The sequence below is a fragment of the Embiotoca jacksoni genome, unplaced genomic scaffold (genome assembly GCF_022577435.1).
Source record: "Embiotoca jacksoni isolate LCO1_2020_lvr unplaced genomic scaffold, fEmbJac1.0.p SCAF_5, whole genome shotgun sequence".
NCBI classification, from domain to species: domain Eukaryota; kingdom Metazoa; phylum Chordata; class Actinopteri; family Embiotocidae; genus Embiotoca; species Embiotoca jacksoni.
In genome coordinates this window covers 6,440,754-6,456,385 of record NW_027185403.1, presented here as the reverse complement: position 1 = coordinate 6,456,385, position 15,632 = coordinate 6,440,754, and the positions used below count along the sequence as shown (strand labels likewise).

The window sequence follows — 15,632 nt, the reverse complement described above, 5'->3', positions numbered from 1 at the left end:
CTTTTTAATTGGGGCAATGAGTCGCACTGCTGAGTCAGCACCACATTAATGGGAGGCGAGTAAAGTGGCTCCCGACAGGTGCCAGGATGGCGATTATAGATATACACAAATTAGTGTCACTTATTCGGCAGAAGAAGTTTAGCAGATGTATTATATAAACAGTGAAGAATGCTGCATCCTGTTTTTATTGCTCGTTTTAATAAACCTCATAAGAATGAACCGACCACTGGACCTTTGTTTGTCCATGTTAATATCACACCATTAAGAATTTATTTGACAAGCTCCCAAATGGTTGTTGTTTAAAAGTATTCATGGGTTACCTTTGAGTCTATGGTCAACTATGCCAAAACAAACATTGCAGTGAATGACCAACATTTCTTTTTGTTTTCATGCATCTTAAATTCGATTGGGAGTAAGATCATCCCATTGAAGGTCATTCTTTGTTAGTAGAAGAATTTGATAATTATATGTTACTTTCAGGCCCAGTGCCTCAATGATTGAGAAACGAAATTGGAAACCACTGCACCTTGTAAAGCTTTGATATTACTGATATTTACTGAGAATGACAATTATACCCACATAATGCATGAGAGCAAAATACTACTGCGGACAATGCATTCATTGTACCTTTATTAAAAATGCATACATGGAAATCTTGAAAGGTTTGGCTTTAATTTACACATTTTTCCCCACCGCAACCCCACCATAGCAGTCAAAGTCAACAGGCTGCACACCATACACTGTATTTGGTCTTCTGCCAACACTGCAGCATGCCACCGCTAGTTTTTCAACAGCTTGTTCCTCTCCCCAAGTCATAACACAGATATTCAGTGGTAGCGACTGCCCACTCTTGCTCTCGGTGTTCCTCGTTCCTTTTGTGTTTACTCTTGAGGCTTATACAAAAGTTAGGTGTACTGAATGCACTAAACTGTAAGATAAAAAGCAGACGCTCTTCTTTTTTTATTTTTCTGTAGTTGCCATCTGAAAAACTTGGTTGTGTTATATGCTTTTTTCAGACAGTCTTTGATATTCCTAGGCGTAAAGGCTGAACCCATATTGACTGGACAAACTTAACTATATTTCAGAATTTGATTTCAATGACATTCAGCTGCTTGTTTCAGAAATGATTTTACATCCTGCTAAAAGTTTATTAGAACCAAGAGAACTGTCCCACTTTAGGTATTGTCCTAAATGTCAGTAACTATACTAACTGCAGAACAGAAATGCAAAAGATTTGTTTAAGGTCATTTAGATTTAGTGTCACTATTACATCGTTTGTTCGGCAGACAATCCTTGAACTTGCAATGCAGAACTTTTTTAGAGTGTCACAACCCCCATTAAATGACTCATTTCACTAAAGTTAAATCCATTTGGTCCAATAACATTTGAAAAGTCTAGAAGAGCTGTACAGTTTATGCAAGTTTGCATGGGGCTAAAATGGAAGTTAGCTGGCTTGGCAATAGAGTGTGTCCGGTATGCATCTGACTGGCCAGTGTGGAACGCCACATGAAAAAACTCTGTATACGGTGAAATACAGAGAGGCTTATCTGATTGGCTTAATCAGGATTGTGTGAACTTGACTTGAATGTAACAGACATTCGTTAATATATAAGAGCCCTATAGGTTTAATGGTTATGTTTAATCATGAAATGCCCCGCTTAGTACATAATTTATTTACAATTCTTTAATAACCAAATTTATGTACTCCTCAAAAAAAAAGTTTCACATTATATGTGTATGCTAAAAAGGGTTGATATATTATTATCTCAATAAGCCTCAAAAGTCCAATATATGTCAGGCTCTACTCTCCAGTTCAGACAATGAACTGAATACAGAATAACAACTGAGTGGTCACAGGTTTCAATCCTTATTTATTTTCTATTGTACCCATTAATTACTGTCAGTTAAGTCCTGTTGGTTGAACAATCTGTTCCATTAAGCATAATTGTCGGCAAAGTCTAAGAAAAACAATGCATACCAATCTGGATGTCAATAGACATTCTGATCACACTGGAATCCCAGTGTTAGTATCTATGAAATACCGAGTGAACCTATTAGACTAATAAAGAATTATCAATTGTGGCACCCTGACACTATTGATTGTCTGAAGAACACTAAAGACTGCACTTGTGACTGTTTAGAACCTTAAATGCCCCTTAGGCCTCTAATGTCTGATCAGGCAACACCAGAATTGCCCAAGCACCATATTAGTGAAGGCTGGGAAAACAACAGGCCAGTTTGGTTCTGACACATACAGACAGTTAGAGGGTGATCTTCGGAGCTGGAGGGTTATGTAAAAGCCTTGCATGTTTCATCTCAGGGGGCACCAAGTGATATGCCAGCCTGCCAGCCAAGGCTAGTGTTGGCTAGGATTCATACAAAACCCAATTTTTCCCATCACATCGCCTGCCAGACCCTGAGACGGCTCGGCTATTCCAGGGAGCCAAACAAACCCCCGATTAAGGACCGGAAGAGTCGTGCTGTCCTCCACATACAGAGGGTGCACTGTATAGTGATTTGGCCAAATGCAAAAGAAAAGATGTTAAGGTAACATTTGAGAACATTTAATCAATACGTGCTGTGATAGCCAGACATTCTGTCTCCCCTTCTCAGTTGTATTTATGTGTGTTGCACAAGAGACAGATTGTTTGTTTACTTCCTTTTCAATGGTGGTTAAATGTCTGGAAAGTGTCCAGGGTATTCCACAGTTGCCTTAGCCAATTTATTGTCGACTCAGTGATCTGTGTGCTGTGCAATCTCCTCCCCAACTTTGCAACAGCAGCTACAGCAAAGAAACAGCTAAAACAGCCAAGTTATATATACATCACTATGATGGTGTACTATATTAGTCGTTTACATTATTACTTGTTTGTTATTCTGCACTTATGCTCATAGAGTCTTATAATTCATCTCTGATTGTTTGCTTCATTTAATATCCATATTTCACACAAAAAAATTTGTTTGTCAAAGTATCATCACATTAATTTATCGTAAACTCCTTCTTTTTTTATAATAAAACCTATGTCACAAAAGATACATTTAAAAGGCAAAAGATAATCTTTAATGAAAGAATTTGAGTGGCTTAAGTGGCTACTTACACATAGAGCAGTCTTCTAAAACATATTTTTCAAAGTCATTGTAAATGGCTGTTATTTAAATAATGAAGTGATCATTCATTCACCGCCACTGCCACTTCCTTCTCTGGTTGGTAGTCCTCTCCCCTTCATCAGCTCCCCACAGCATGTTTTTCTGTTCATTAAGGTGTACAGTGCCTCTCCATTACCTACTGTGGGTGTTTGTCAAATGAGCCCTGATGTAAGTAACTCAATATATGTCCAATATATGTGAGGCCCTATGTTGGCCGTGTATGACATGCCCTTTACCTCCAACAAGCTTAGGCAGTGTAGTGCTCCGATGTCATACAGCCTCGTCCTTCCTCATCGTTCCTACTGTGCACACACCCTCAGTCGGGTGTCTCGCATCAGTATGCCGTGAACCGGAGGCGTGCATGTCATTATCGTGGAATGAAATCTAATTTTACAGCACACATACGAGCAACCAAGCGGGACAGGCCGGTGCACTGGATTGAATAAACAACACAGAGGTGTTGCATCTGTGCGGCTGTGCTGAACCTCAGCTGTCAAGTGCTGGTGAGACACCGCATGATGCATGCTCACCATGTAAACACATATATGCACAAAATCGCACCAAATAAAGGCCGACTGTAAAAATTATACTACTGTGCAGTCAAACAAGCATTGTCTACCTTACACAACCCCACAGCCTCCTCTGCGAAGTGTCCGCCCAAAAGCTACTTTGTGGCCTGAGTGTATTCTGCTGTTGCCTCATTGACCTGTCAGGGTCTATTATTTCTGAAAAAAACACATTATATCACTACTATCTCTTTAAGTCTAAGTACTAAAAATACACACACAACTGTTCTTTTCCTATTAGAAGAATTACCTGATTGCACTTGACTATCTGATGTGTATTTTTGAGCTTTGTGCAAGTATTTTCCGGGACCTGCAGCCTTATGGCAAACATTAGTGTTAGTTCACTAATCCACTGGCTGGAGATATAATTAGACATCGCACATCTCATCAGCCTCTGCCAGCATACATTGACAGCTGTCTCTCTTTTTTCCTCTCACATGTGCTCTATCACTCACTCTCTCACACACAGTGAGAAAGAAACAACAAAACCAGAAGACAAAAGGTTGATATTAGTTCAAAAGGTTTATAATCGGTCAGTGATATAATGTGAACAAAAAAAAACAGTAACTATGTGTTTCTTGTGTGTTGGGATAACATGAGTGACTCTTCAGTGTTATGATGGATATTAGGCATGTTTCTCTGGGCTCCGCTGTGCTCGTGTGTGAGAGCAGGATGTCACAGGCCTCAGATGCATGTTCAGTATGATGTAATGGGTAGCAATTAGGCAGACAGTGAGGCAGTCCTTCAGCAGTAATGATATTCAGACGTAAACCATTATCACAACAGGCCAGTGTCACGCAGCCTCCCATCTCTAATCTGTGCTCCTGACTGCCAAACCATTGGTTAATATGTCCTAATCTCCTCATGTTATTTTCTCAGTTGCAAACACACATGTTGACCCTGGATGATGATGCGCATCACAGGTCATGCCTAGAGATTCAGACGTGTTTTTTTCCCTGCACTCTGTGGGACAAATATGTTCCGGCAGTGCTCAGACAAACTTGTTCTTACTTGTTGAATATGAGTGCATGTTTGTGGCAAGTACTTTTGCAAACTGACTGAGCACCAGACACAAAATACTGCAGCAGCTGTGCTGCGCTGCGCTGCATGGGGACCATAGCCTGAGCAGTATGATATGGGCTCCAGTCATTTGCACTGATCCTTCAATCAAAGGGCTAAGTTGAAATCATTCAATCATGTTAAAGCATAACCTCGTACTGACTGCATGTCACAAGGGTCAAGCTGGCTGTAGCGGCCAAAAAGAGGGAGGAGCTAAGAAAAAAAAGACACTGCTCTTATTCCCTCCTCAGTGCTACAAGGAATTCATTAATTCTCAGTAAATAAGTAGTCCAAATCTCATTCATCTCGGTATTCCCCAGTGCTAAATCCTCTTTCACTGTAAAAATCTGTCTGTTTTGTGCCTGCAATCAGTGCAGGTATTTGCATCGCGTTATGCTGAAGTTGGCAAGAAATAGCAAGGGGTTTTATGAAGTTGCTGAATTTCTTGTAGTTAAAAATCTACCCGAAAGCCTGTTGAGATTGGCTTGTTAATACAACACTGGAAAGCAAAAGCAATTTGAACACAGTCCAACAGATTAAGTTCATAATATCCATTTAAACTACCACCTAACATACAACTTCTACCTCCTTAGAATCCATAAACTAATATAATGAAGTAGTGAGTAATAGCATGAACTTAGTTTTCTACAGGTAAGACACATGAAGTTGTAGAAGTTTTATGTACACACACTTATACTCATGAGGACGCTCACTAGCATAATACATTCCCTCAGACATAACCATAACCCTAACCATCACAATTAAATGTCTAACCTCATATAACCCCAAATGTCTTCATAGTGTAGGAATGTCCTCGCTCGGAAGGTTTCCAACAAGACTTTGTCCACAGTACAACATGTACACACACACACACACACACACACACACACACACACACTCTGCAGCAAGGAGTCTGCTGTGCTGTCTTTGGATTTTTGGGATCCCTCTTCATCCTTTTTGATGTGTTCATAAAGACACCAGGATTGAAAAGTGCATGACTATTGCACACTGTTCATTTCTATTTAACTGTTTTACAGACCAAATTAAAGTGAAGAATAAATATAAGATGCTGCACTGCTTTAAAGAATAGTTCGATTTCTGAATTTCTAATTCTTAAACATGGGTCAGCTATTATAAAAAAAAAAAAATCAAAAAAAAAATCTATGCAGAATTAAAATAGCATATGTTTGTATTTAAAACACATTTCTCCAATATATAATTATACTGTAATTTATTATTATACTGCGCATTGCCACACGACAAAAGCAGACACATTTCTTCACAGTTCACAGTTGCTTATCTTTGTTCTTGCTGTGCACAGCATTTGTAGCTCGAAGATGTTTTTTCTCTAGTGCTATATTTGCGATGTTTATACACTTGATTTGATTTCCAACAACTTACTGCAGCTCATGAAGCTGCTGACTCTTGGCTTTCAAATTTCAGTGTGCCACAGTGTCTCATTCGCACTTGAATGCACCACATAAGCAAACAGTTAAAAATGTTAATTGCAATTACTACACATACAATGGCACTTGTATGTGATGGCAGTGTATTGTAGCTGAACAAGAGTGGTGTTGCAGTCCTTATTAGAGCACAAGAAATCAGGATTTTGCCTTCACAGCTGGTTTACGTAATTGTCTTTGATAGCATGTTTCTTGGTTCTTGACACAGATGTAGAAGGTTGCAATTTAAGGGTGTACTCTGACATTAAAGATGATAATATGGCAATAATTTAAATGGCCTTCAGTCTGTAAAAATGTGTTGATATCTGCTATTTCACCACAAAACCCAGGACAAAGGAGCAAAGAGTTTCATTTAGTACTTTTATTTCAGTTAAAAGGTGACTAAAAACTCAGACTACTACCTATGTAATGTAGGCAAGACACTAGATAACAGGATGTTATGCCTGCAGGCTTCGTTATGATTCTACAAGTCTAATGCTGTTTTGCATCAGTGTTAGATTACATACTATTGGCCTGCTACACACCACAGAGAGCCACTGCTGCTTTACTGCTGCTTTCTGGTCTACCTTTTTTTTTTATACCTCTGTTGGGTTCTCTATCAGCTTGACACAGCCTCTCTCACCTGTTATGCTCCAAACACAGGTCCACTACCATCCATTGTCATTACACTTCCATTGATTTCTCTGTCTGCTTACTTCACTAACAAGCATGGGGAATGAAAGTGAAAAGTGGGATACTGTGTGTCGGATAGGGAACATGACCTATTTACCCACCCACTCCCATCAGTTGACTCATGTCTCCTGTCGTGTCATTTCCAGCTTAGTCGATCTGTTCCACCGAACGCTTTTCAGTGCACTGAAATAATCCATGCCAGCCGGAAATCATCCAATGGCATGCTTACACACATTCAGATTTTTTTTGTTAATATACATAATCATTTTAGCGTCAAGTGTAGCACCATCGATTTAAAATTCATATACAGCCATTCATCAATTACTGAATAGCTGAACAGCTGAAGAAGCATCCTTTGCATCTTCCCTGTCTCTCTGATTCGCAGTGGGGTATCATGGGACATCACTGCATCATACTTCCCTCCCAGGGAACTGAAACACCCCAACACCTTCCTTGAGGACATGCATCAGCAGGAGAAACCCAGAGTGTGTGGGCTGACTAAAATGAGCTTCATTAATGTTCACATCCAGTTCGCTGCACTGCACAGTTAACCTAATATCCACAGTTACTCTTGAGGCCAGTGATGGGGTTATTCTGAGGACACAGACCTACTTAATGGCCAAGATCAGTGTCTATCATAAATACTTGTTACACCTTAACAATAGTCAGTGTTTCTTCCCATTAGGAGAACATTACAGAGACAAAAAAATGTTTATCTTTATTTCTAAATCAAAACACCGTAATAACTATAGTTTTAGCTTCAGGAATAGCAATTGTTTTACTTTCATCATCCTTGTGAGAAAGTGTCCATTACCTAAGATGTGTCCTAAGTTAGAAACTCTTATAAGAATACAAGCCTGACCCTGTGCTCTCTTGCCAGTCTCAGAGCTTTCCTTTGTGTCTCCATCAGTAAGGAGACAGTTTAAGCCAGCTGCTGTCTGAGATGAAGCCTTTAATCTTACTCCATCCCTTTCCTTGATGTGTCATACTGGAGGGGATATGTAGGACAACATCACTTCACTTAACTGTATTCTGGGACTAAGACTCCTCTTGCTTGACGGGTATAATTAGCATGGAGTTATTAATACAAACTTTCAGAGAGTCTGCAACTCACTTCCTTGATTTCTCTTTGTTACCAGATGTCACTCTTCACTGTGACAAGAGCCCATTTCCTGGGTGTGTTCAGAGTAATGGAGGACAAATTAGTTGAAAGAGAATAAAAGTGATTTTGTTATTTGTGGTCTTTCAACTCCTAAACGCTGTCTCTCTGAAGCATTCACACCATGATAGATATTGCCAAAGGGCTTCCACTGACTCACCATCTATGATTCACACATGTGACTGGTCAGTCATCCATTTTGGCGAGGGAGCTTCTCCTGCATTTGCTTCCCCCCTCCTCCTGTTGTGATGCTGGCAACGACAGACACAGGATGTTGTTCTGATAACGGGCATTTAGAGGCTCATATTAGATTTGGTGGGCTGGCTGCCTGTGTGTACATGCGTGTATCTGTTATGCATGTATGTATGATTGATGAATAATCTGTATATACAAGTGAATGTGTGGTACATCGTGCCATATGAGCTTATCTTCTACTCGTTCTGCCTTAACTGGTTAAAGGAAAAGTAATGTGGTATTCGAGACAGTGTGGAGTAGGTAACCTAGAAACAGGTATCATGAACACCCAGGCAATTGTGCTTATGTGCCTAGATTTGTATAATTGTAACCCTATGTGTTGCTTTGAACTAGAACCTCTAAACAAGAAGAACTAAGAAGAAACTCACACTGTCTAGGTCGCTTTACATAGCAGTCAGTCACATGATCTCCCTCTGGCTTACAGCACTGGTTTTGATCCACCCATAATTCCATGTGAGACCTGAGAACTGCATGGTCATGCAATGCAGACACAGCCACACACATTGTACAAACACTGTGTGCTCATGTATACATATTAGTGTAACAATTCAATTTCCAACTTTCATAACTGTTTGCAAGTAGCAAATAAAAGTGCTTATTTTTCATATTCCTGCTAAGGGCACCTGAGGGCCACACATAACATGCTAGACTTTTTTAATCTGCATTTATATCAGTATGGTTCAGATCCAGGGTTTTCAAGGTCTGTGACTGGGAGCTTTTCAGTAAAGTACAATAATCATCCCCATCTTTAAAGTCTAGAGAGAAATAAGGATTATCCGGTTAGAGGACAAGAGAAATAGGGAGCCTGTGTAGCCTCTAGTTTCACACGCTTGTACATGCTGGGGTAATGAGAGCACATTGCTGCTAGAGTATTAGTCATTCTGAGCAGGCTGCTGTCTGAACTCTGGCCATTTCACACACGGTTTGGTGCCTCTGATTGAGATTTTGCCATGTCCTTACAGCCTAGAAACTTGCATACACATACTCACACAGGTGTGCACAGACACATTTTAAGGAACAACGAGAATAGACGCCATAGCAGGTGAAAGGCCCACATTATGTTTATTAGCTAAATTATTTAGCATAATTCAAAATAACAAGTGGCAACTTGTAGAGTTCAAGTTGTGTAAATATAATCATTTGTATTTACTTTGTTAGACTTTGGGATTTTTGTTGTTTGGTATAAGCCCCTGCAAGGGACAATTAATTTTGTCTCATCTCAAACACAAACATGTAAATTGTTATTCTCTACTATAAGTTGAAGAGGAAACACATTAAAGCTCTGTGAAATCCATTTTAATAATAATCTTTGGGGTTGTGTTTTATAAGCAGAATCTACTCTGCAGGTCAAAGTGTATCACTTCATTTTCATGAACCTACAGTATTAAGCTCCCTTAATGTGATTCTCACATCGCTGATTGCTAAAACAAAAGAGAACTGATGGCTCTTTTTTTTTTTACAACTAATAAAACAATTAACTGACTTTTACAGTTTTTATCTCCCCCATCAGCCAGTGACAGTAATTTCAAAACCCCTGTCAACACATGCTTGTGTCATAGGATAGGCCATAGTCTACTCCATCGCGTCCGTTGTGACTCATTCTATTGGAATTATAACCATGTGTTCCGATAACATTTGGAAAGTCTAAGAGCTGTACCATTGAATTATTTTTAGGGCTAAACTGCATGTTAGCCAACTCAGTTGGCAGAAATCTGTGGTGCGGATGCTCTACCCATAGAGTGTGGCCAGTATGCATTCAACTGCCCAGCATGGGAATGTCTCACCAGAATATATAAAAGCTCCGTATACTCTGAAATACAGAGATTTCACTAGCAGTAACAGGTTCAATCAAACTTGTTAAACAAGGGGTTCGATGTAATGCACGCTATGGAGAAGTCTAAGGCTATAACTTTAAGTTAGTGGTTACCAATTCAATATTTCTGTAAAAAAAAAAAAAAAAAAAAAAAAAGTATTTGTATCATACATTGTACAACAGTTTGAGGTAAACATGAATGAAGATTAATTGAAACTTCCATATTTGAGATAATCATAACCTTACTTCCACTTTATGATTCATATTTAGCTGTGCATGTCCAGATTGCAAATATAATATCAAATGGATGAAAATTATTCAGCAGTGAAGCTCCTCATCTATTTGTATCAATATCAAACAAACAGACACAAAGTGTCTGGCAGGCACTCTGCTACTGAAATTGCTTGAGTTCTATGTTTCAGTGCCATATTTAGCTTTTATTGATGTATGAAATAGAATTGTATTCCTTTCACTTGGGTAACAAAAAGCTCTGCAGTCACTCTCCCCGTGTGAGAGAAAATATGGCAGCGCTAAGCAGCAGATAAAGACTTTGAAGACAGTCGTTGTACAAAAGGTGAGAGGTTCGATGACAAATGCCAGGTATTCCGTCTGTTCCTAATTCATTTTAGCATTTTAAAGTGAGACAGAAACGGTGGCAGTTTAATGAGGAGCTGATTGACACACAGCTCAAACATCGTCTTATTAAAGGCAGTATTGATCTTATGTTTTATGTTATTTTCACTGCAACTAAAAACAAACTTGAGACACAAGACAAAAAATAGTCATCGGACCCAAAATATCCCAATCTAAGAGTTCCAGCTTGTAAGGTTGTGACATATTCTTCTGCTCTGTGATGGAGCTCATCCAGAATTACCCACCGGAAGAAACAATGGGACTCGTGTGCTCCAGTTTCAGTCTACTGACTCCTTGCTTTCATGAACACAGCCGTGTGGCTCTGAAGGAGTGGGATAGATCACACAATCTTTGCCGTGGGTCTGCCATTCAGCCATGACTGTGTAGCCCCCTCCTCTACTGGCACCTTGAGTGACTGATGGTTTCTTGTTCTGTAATACCCAACCCCCATTCTCAGCACACTCTCTCTCTCATCTCTATCTTTCACACACACACCTTCTTACGTATGTGCAGTCTCCATGGCAACGTGTGGTATCACTATGGCACTGGTGGCCTAGCATGCTGCAAGCTGCTGTTGTAGTGGATTTACTGTACCCGCGCACACAAAGAGCAGACAGCCAGCAGAACGTTGCCAAAGGGCTGAATGATTTGAGCAGCAACCCTTTGAGCTCAGAGGAGATCATTCCTTTTTCCCCTGATAATGTTTCACTTTATCCCCTCACTCTGTACCAAAAGGTTAAAAATCCCGCTATTACACATTGAAATCACATGTGAAGATTATAATTTAGTATGACATCAAATTTCTCGATGTAGTCGGTCGCACAACCCTTGCATGCAACTCTGCCCTTTATTAAACACCACGAGCAAGGTTAACCAGCCCATTTATTCAGCGTTTGCCCTTGGAGCCCAATTTTATTTCTGAACTTAAAAATTCATTAAAACCTGGGTGTTATCATGATAGCCTTGGGTTATTAATAAGAACAGATAGCTTTAATTGTTCTGTTATATTTAATAATACAAAGGTTAACAGAGTGCTCAACCTTGCCACCACACATCTCCCCTTTGTCTCTGATGTTCTGCTCTCTAGTGGCCAGAGATGGAAGAGCAGCAGAATGACCCTGTGAGTATGTTTGAAGTCCTTACACAGTTTGGCATGTATGAAAAGTGTTTTGTAACACTGTGTATGAACATTTAAGGAAGAGTAAATGCTAAGCCTGAGCCTTTTCTATGACAGCAGTTTCTGCAGTAGACTTTTTTTATTCTCCATTTCTGGCTTTTAAACGCAACATTTGGAAATATGTAGTGCATCAAATGTTAACCTAATCTTGGGCTACCAATGCAAACATTTTAGTATATTAGCATGTAAATGTTAGGTTCAAACACTGGGGTACAGGCAGAATTTACCGTACGCACTACACATACTATATGGTTGCCTTATGATGGATACGGTCAAAACTTAGCTTTTAGCAACTCCCAATTATTTTCTCAGTCTCCCACTGTGTGTATGCATGTGTGTGAGCACAGCACAGTCAAGATGCCCCCGGTAGGCCGCAGTAGACAGGCATTCTGGAGCACTACAGTAATTAATGTACCCATGGTACATTGCCACACAAGCAACCAAAGTACGTACACACACACACACACACACACACACACACACACACACACACACACACACACACACACACACACACCAGCACGTGTAGGCATTTTCTGTGTTTGTGTGTGTCCTTGCGTTTTACTGGCTTTTCTTATTTACTGTGCCTATAGGTGTTGCTTACAGAGGTCACTCGCTATTCTTATCTGTTGTTGAGACAGGAACAAGTTTTGCACTCGGACAGAACTCAAAGATGGGTGCGTTATCTCCAATCTGCTAATTTGATTTCCTGACAGCATATTTTATGAGACTTATCAGGACTTCAATTGAGTCAAATATAGCCATAGTCCACTTTTGTCTCGCAAAAAGGCCAAAAACAAAATGAGAACAAGAGCTATATTTTCTTCTGAAACTTCTGAACTCAAACAACACTGCCATAAATAGATTAAAACAAAGGTTTATATAATTTTATTCTATTGTTACCAGTTCCGTTATTGCATGCTGTTTTTTTTTTTTTTTTTTTTTTTTTTTTTTCTGTCATAGCTCAGCTGCTACCAAGAAAAGCACTTACCGCAGAGAGACATTATCAGGTCTTTACACATTTGTAGTTTCTTCAGTATCATCGTGTGTGCTTGATTAGTGTCACCATTGTACAATGCAGCCTGACGCTCATCACCTTTCTCTGTCTTCCTAACTGTCAGTGATAAACCCAGTTATCCTCCTGAAGGGCCACACTGTCTGCTTGAGTGATGGCCTGGTTTTATCAGTAGTGGGACAGCTGATGCAAAACCTGGGATTAGTGGAGCGAGCTGCCTGTCTGTGTTCTCTCATAGTAGAATTAAAGGTAATACATAGTACCAGGCAGAGATACTGTATGCTGCAGTGTAAATCAGGCTATGTAAAGGTTCAATATGCACAGAAACACCCTCGACTAAGTCATCGTCTGCCAAGATAGCTGGATGTTTTTTGCTGTACTCATCATCATCATCATCTTGGCAGAAAGTCTTTGGAAACACTCTACTCTTAATCACAGTAAAAAAGGTCCCCATAGATATAATTGCTACTGTATCTTATGGTGCAATCTATTTTCAGATAGTGATTCTTTAACGCTGAAGTTAAACTTCGAGACAACCTTTGACCATCACAATTTCTTAGCATATGAGATATTAAAGGTTTGATTTGGCAAAGGTCACCTCCTCTAGGGCATTATGGAGAGCTATCTATAGAAAGCATCAATGGTAGTAAATGGGAAAACAAATACTTTTTTCTGAAATGTATGCTTCATGTCATTTAAGCCACATCCCTTGAAAAATCAATATATTGGCATTGATCCATGAATTGATCTAGTGATTCAAACCTTAAAAAACAAAAGAACAACATCAACAACAACAAAATACTAAAATAAATTAACCTTTTATAAGAGCAGAAATATAATTGTTTTCTGCACGGCTGACTGGTCCGAATCCCGCATTATCAATCAATCTCTTAATGAAATTTGTTTTTTCTCTCTCTTCTCTGTTCTCTTGTCTTGACCTTATTGATCTGGTGTGACACCCTGTTGGGATTAGGTATTTGCAAATATATAGCAGAATATGATGGTGTAATTTTACACTACTACACAATTATGTGTATGTTGTTTGTATAAAACCATACAGAAGTTTTAGTTTATTAATTTTAAGTTGGTCTGTAAACTAAACAACAACAAAAAAAGCTCTGGGTGGTAATTGTGTCATCCAAGAGCAATGACTACTCTATGAATAGTGAATAACAGTAATTTTAGTTAGATATGATAACACCTCTGCTACAGCTCTAAAGCAAATAAAACTGTATGCTGCATGTGAAACAGCAAAGAAAGATTCAGTGCTAACAATTTATATAAAACCATTAATTCAAGATTTGATTCATTGAGAGTTGCCTGTCTAATACTGTATGTTGACCTTAACTTATGTTTTCCCCTTTAGGGTGCGTATAATGCTCTTCATAGCCAGTCCACTTGCTCCCTCTAGTGTTTAAACATGTACATTTCACTGAGGGTATATTCAGTCTGTGTCAGAGTTTTTAGTCTGTGGATCTCATCAGATAATCAGCTTTCACTTTAAGATCTATCTTTAATCAAGTCTAAGGAGACTTACACCATACTCCAAACTTAAAATACCCTGTCATTCAAAATTAAGATGTATAGGCAAACCAAGAGGCCACACTTCATCGATAAACAGTAATTTACGACGTGATGCTGAAAAATAGTTTCACGTTATATTGGCTCAATCTTAGTATCACATCTTAGGATGTGAGAAAACTGCCAAAGAAAAGAGAATTTACTCTCTTTTTTTTTTTTTAAACAACAACAACAAAAAAAACACTGTCTAATGCATCGTGTTGTCTCAGTTTATAGCTCATCGATAATTTTCAGTCGAAAGTGGACAGGCCTGTATAACCGGTTTAGTCAACGCATTATCGGATCATTTTACATCATTTTTTGAAATATGAGAGCAAAGTCTTCACTGTCCGAAGACGGAAGTACAATCTCGGCCTGCATTTTCACTCACTTTTCTCCAATCTGCCCCCACCCCCCACCCCTTTCACCCTCCCCACCGCCTAGCTCAGCAATACATTGAACACACGCCCGTGTTTGCCGGATCAACAAGACCTCTAAATGAATGTTTAATGAGCATAAGTCATAATGGCATGTCGCTAATGTCCTACAATGATCTTCCTGTTGATGGCCACGCCTCAATGCTTTCTCCTCCACTACGCCTCTTACAGTTGTCTGACAATGGTTTGAACTTTGCTGAATGTAGTCTACTCGCCTTCACTTCACCACCCGAGGACTGCCGCAAGTATCCAAATCACTGCTTTGGCTTCGCTGTAGAGAAAACATGACTTTCCCCTTAAGAAAATGTGTCTCAGGTAGGCTGCTGTTCTTGTTATTGTCTCTAAATTTACGATGCACTTGTTTTGTTTGTGTTTCAGATTATGTTTCAGTTTTATTGAGACAAAGCTTCTCTTGTAGTAAAATGGTTTGGGCATTTATAGTATAGGCTGTTGTGATGTTTTATTTCACTCAGTAGTGGTTTAATTTATTGGTACTCTGCAGTAGTTAATCGTCTTGTTGCTGTCCATGGTGCTGAAGTGGAGATGGCTTTATTTGTTAAAATGGCTTTACTATAAATATAACTTAATTGATTTGCTCTGGACTTTTGACCCATTGTGTGATTGATTTCTGAATGTATTTAATTTGAACAAGTATAGGGGAGTTGTATTTTAATTA

At 39.2% G+C, this 15,632-nt stretch overlaps 1 protein-coding gene across 3 annotated transcripts in view; it reads left to right on the top strand.

Annotated features, from left to right (window-relative positions):
* fgf13a (fibroblast growth factor 13a) overlaps nt 1-15,632 on the top strand; it is a 93,462-nt gene that overhangs the window by 50,861 nt on the left and 26,969 nt on the right. The window lies entirely within an intron of this gene.